We start from the raw sequence: 3,920 nt of genomic DNA, 5'->3' as shown, positions 1-3,920 counted from the left end.
CCTTTCTTTATACTTACTCATTATTTGTGGATGTAGGAAACTGCTGATTTTGCTTACCAGTTTTGTCATCAACCACCTCCTCAAGGCCTCTGCATCAGGGAAGTTTCCTCTCTCAGCTGGGATTTACTTCGTGTTCATCACATGGACGAGCCCTCAAGACACATAAGCCAAAGGCCTGTCAAAGGGTGTTGGTGTCCTTTTCCCTGCCAGGTATCAACTCCATGCACTGTTCAGATAGCGGGCACTCTGTTCCCACACCCTCGCTTAAGGTGAAGTCTTTGCTGATCCAAATGCTTCTGGGCTGTCAAGCTGACATGGCCAAGTTACAACTGGAATGGATGCAGGTGTCATTCTGACCTCTGTCAGACCTTGTAAGTTCCAAAGGATGCTTCAGAAAGGGGAGGAATTCTGACAGCTTTTTAACTCGCCTCAGGGCCTGTGGCAATACCCAACCACATAGCTCTAACTTCTTCCAGAACACTCAGGAGAAAGATCATTCCTATTATTATTATTTTTTTTTAAAAAGGACAGTGGGAATTGGACATAACCTTGACTTAAAGCCCAAATAATTTTACATGAATTTTTTTTTTTTTTTTTTTTTTTTTATTGTAGAGATGAGGTCTCACCCAAGTTGCCCAGGTGGGTCTCGAACCTGCGGGCTCAGGCAATTCACTCACCTCAGCCTCCCAAGGCACGGGGATCATTCCTATTACTAACAACCATGTAGAAAACAAGCCAGAGTAACTTCTGAACACAGGGCGACTAGCAGCAGGAAACTGCCTCCTTAACTGTAATGTGCAGCTTATCTTCTGGAAAAGGAACACCAGTCCTGGGAGTATCATCCTTGAGAAATAAGAGATACAGTCTGTTGTTTCTGCCTCCCAGAAGGAAGAAAGTTGTTAAATGGTGATGTTAGGGTCCCTGGCTCCAAGGGTCTCCTATAAATCTATTCAATCATTCATTTCTTCATTCAGTATATACTGGGTGTCTGTTATGTGCTAGATGTTGGGTATAATGTAGAATATAAGAGATACAGTGTATGCCCTCCAGGAAGTTATAACTGGATGGGAGGGAAAAAGTAAACTAAATCACACACAAATAAGCCTATGCAAGGAACAGGGAAATTAAAAATTAGTACTGCTGGCTTCTTTGGAGCTCTGTACAGACTGGTTTTGAGTCTCCAGCTCTCTCCTCTCCTTCTTCACCCTCCCCTCACCCGAGCCCTGACTCTTCTGCCCACCCAGACCCAGGTGTGGTCCCACTCTCTTTGGTAGGGGCCAGTGGAGACTCCCAAGGAACATTTTGTAAACAAAATTGTCGTGTGGGCGTGTGACTTGAAGTTTGTACCAAGATTTGGGTAATACCAAGCTTTATTAAACATGTCAAGATTATTTTTAACTAAACAAATTAATACAACTATATATCTACCTCTTCAGGAAATGAGTCCTTTCCACAAGAATGCATCTTTCTGTGGCCTCCTTCAGCAGACAGACATCAGTGGGGAAGGAAGTCTTGCAAGTGAAATTGAGTTCTGAGAGAGGCTATAACTTCAAAGCAGAATTTTTTTAAAAAAGAAAGAAAAATGAACAGGAATGAAAGGAGGGTGCTGGTGATCAAAGAGCAAAGTGGGCAGTTACTGCCTAGTGGGTTACAGAGTTTCTGTTTTGAACCATAAAAAAAGGTTCTGGAAATAGACACAACTTTGTGAATGTACTTTAATGCTACTAAACTCTACATTTCAAAATGGTTAAGATGGTCAATTTATGCTATGTATAAGTTACAAAAAAGAAAGAAAAGCAAATTTTTTTAATTTTATTTTTTATTAGTTGAAGTCTCACTTTGTCATCCGGGCTGGAGTGCAGTGGCACACTCACGGCCACTGCAGCCTCAGCTTGCTGGGCTCAGGCGATCCTTCCACCTCAGCCTTCCAAGAAGCTTGGAACTACAGGCATGCACCACCACATCTGGTTAATTTTTTTATTTATTGTAGAGACGAGGTCTCACCATGTTGCCCAGGCTGGTCTCAAACCCCTGGGCTCGCAGGTATCTCGCCTCTGCCTCCCAAAGTGCTGGGATTACAGGTGTGAGCCAGTGCACCCAGCAAAAACAAATTTTTAATTTAACAAGATGTAAAAGAAGGAACAGACTGGGAGCTGATGGAAGGCGGAGGTCCCAGGTGGGGACTAGGAATGAGAAAACCCTTTGGGTGCAATGGGACAGAGACTCAGAAGAATGAAAGTGTGTTAACAGTTTTTAGTTTTTACGCTGTCATTCTGTAAGATGACTCTCCTCTATCCCCCCAAGTTTTATAACAGTCTGCTATACCCAAATGCCTGTTTCTTTGGGACCATCAAGGGAAAGAGCATGTATTCCACATTTAGACAGACACAGCAAGGCAGAGAGAAGAGCCACATGTCCTGAATTCAAGTGAGATATCCTGACGATGCCTAGAAGACATATGTCCCATGAGAAGCCTCAGAGATGCAGGGGTAGTACTGGGTGTCCCACTGCAGGTAGGATGAAGGCTCAAGAATTTGCATTTGAATACTAAAGGGTGGACCAATTCCATAAAGATGGAGGATTTGGAACTGAGCCTTGTGCACTTTACAGCCTGCAAGTTCTTTGGTTAAGTTAAGCTGGGTCTTCACTGAAGAACTATACTGTAGTTTCTACATTATTGCAAATAAAAGACATATTTTTCAGGAAGTAATTTTTATCTTCTGGTGCTTTCTGAGAGCTACCACACTAAAAGGATTAAGGAGGAAAAAAGATAGTTACAAATGATAGACAAAGAAGAGTCAACTAGTGCATAATTGGAATTACTAGAGGAAATAAAACAATGAAATGCCTTAGCTTTTTAAAGATGTAACTCAGGAAAATGTTTCTGAAATAAAAAAAGATCAGTGTTGCTAGGGGTTGGGGGAAAGGAGGGATCAAGAGGTGGAACAGAGGATTTTTAGGGCAGTGAAACAGATCTGTATGATTCTATAATGGTGGATACTTGTCATCCATCATGGGTTGGTCATCCAAACCCATAGACTGTACAACACCAAGAATGAACCCTAATGTAAACTATGGACTTTGGATGCTAGTGGTGTGTCGATGCAGGTCCATCAATTGCAATAAATGAATCACACTTGTGCTGGGTGTTGGGAACAGGGGAGGCATTGTATGGGTGGGGCAGGGAGTAAATAGGAGTTCTCTGTACCCTCTACTTAGTGTTGTTGTGAACCTAAAACAGCTCTAAAAAATAAAGTCTATTTCATAAAAAAGTCAAGGCCATTTCAATTGCAGCAATAAACATACACAGCCTTGATTAAGGGGTCACTGAGCATTGTATCTGACAAGACTTTTTAATCAAGTTTACAATAAAATGTATGGATAATTACTTAAAATAAAAGGTTAAGCCCTGGGGGATGGTGGACAGCAGTGTGCAGTGCCACAGGGCTAGGAAAAAGCCACCCTGACCACAAGGAGATATGACCCAGTACCCTGTCCCAGGGTCCACCACCCTCCCAGTGACCTGCACACATCCAGGTCAGTTCCTGGCTTGAAACCTGTGACCTCCCCCTCTTCCTGGGTGAGCTCCCTGTCCCTGGGCTCCCTCTTCTCTTGCCATCTTTCTGTTGCCCCAAGAGCAGTCATGGAGGTGTCCTGGCACCAGCTGCTCAGTCTCCAGCTTTCTCAGGAGGCCAAGTGGAGTGTGTGGTTTGGCACGGTTCCCAGGGCAGGGAGAAGAGAGGGAGATGGAAGTGAGTTTGCTTCTGTGGGGCTGGGGCAGAAGCAGGAAATGTGGAAAGTGTGCTGGGCAAGCTCTGAGGTTAAGAAAACCCTGTTCCACTAGGGCATCCAGAACAACAGAAACCAGGGAATCAGTGGTCCCTGGGTGTGGTCTCAGTTTCTTTTTTTTTTTTTTTTCT

The sequence above is a fragment of the Carlito syrichta genome, unplaced genomic scaffold (genome assembly GCF_000164805.1).
Source record: "Carlito syrichta isolate Samal-C Ts95f unplaced genomic scaffold, Tarsius_syrichta-2.0.1 Scaffold309007, whole genome shotgun sequence".
Lineage (NCBI taxonomy): Eukaryota > Metazoa > Chordata > Mammalia > Primates > Tarsiidae > Carlito > Carlito syrichta.
The sequence above is the reverse complement of the archived record's forward strand: the minus strand, read 5'-3'. Positions refer to the sequence as shown.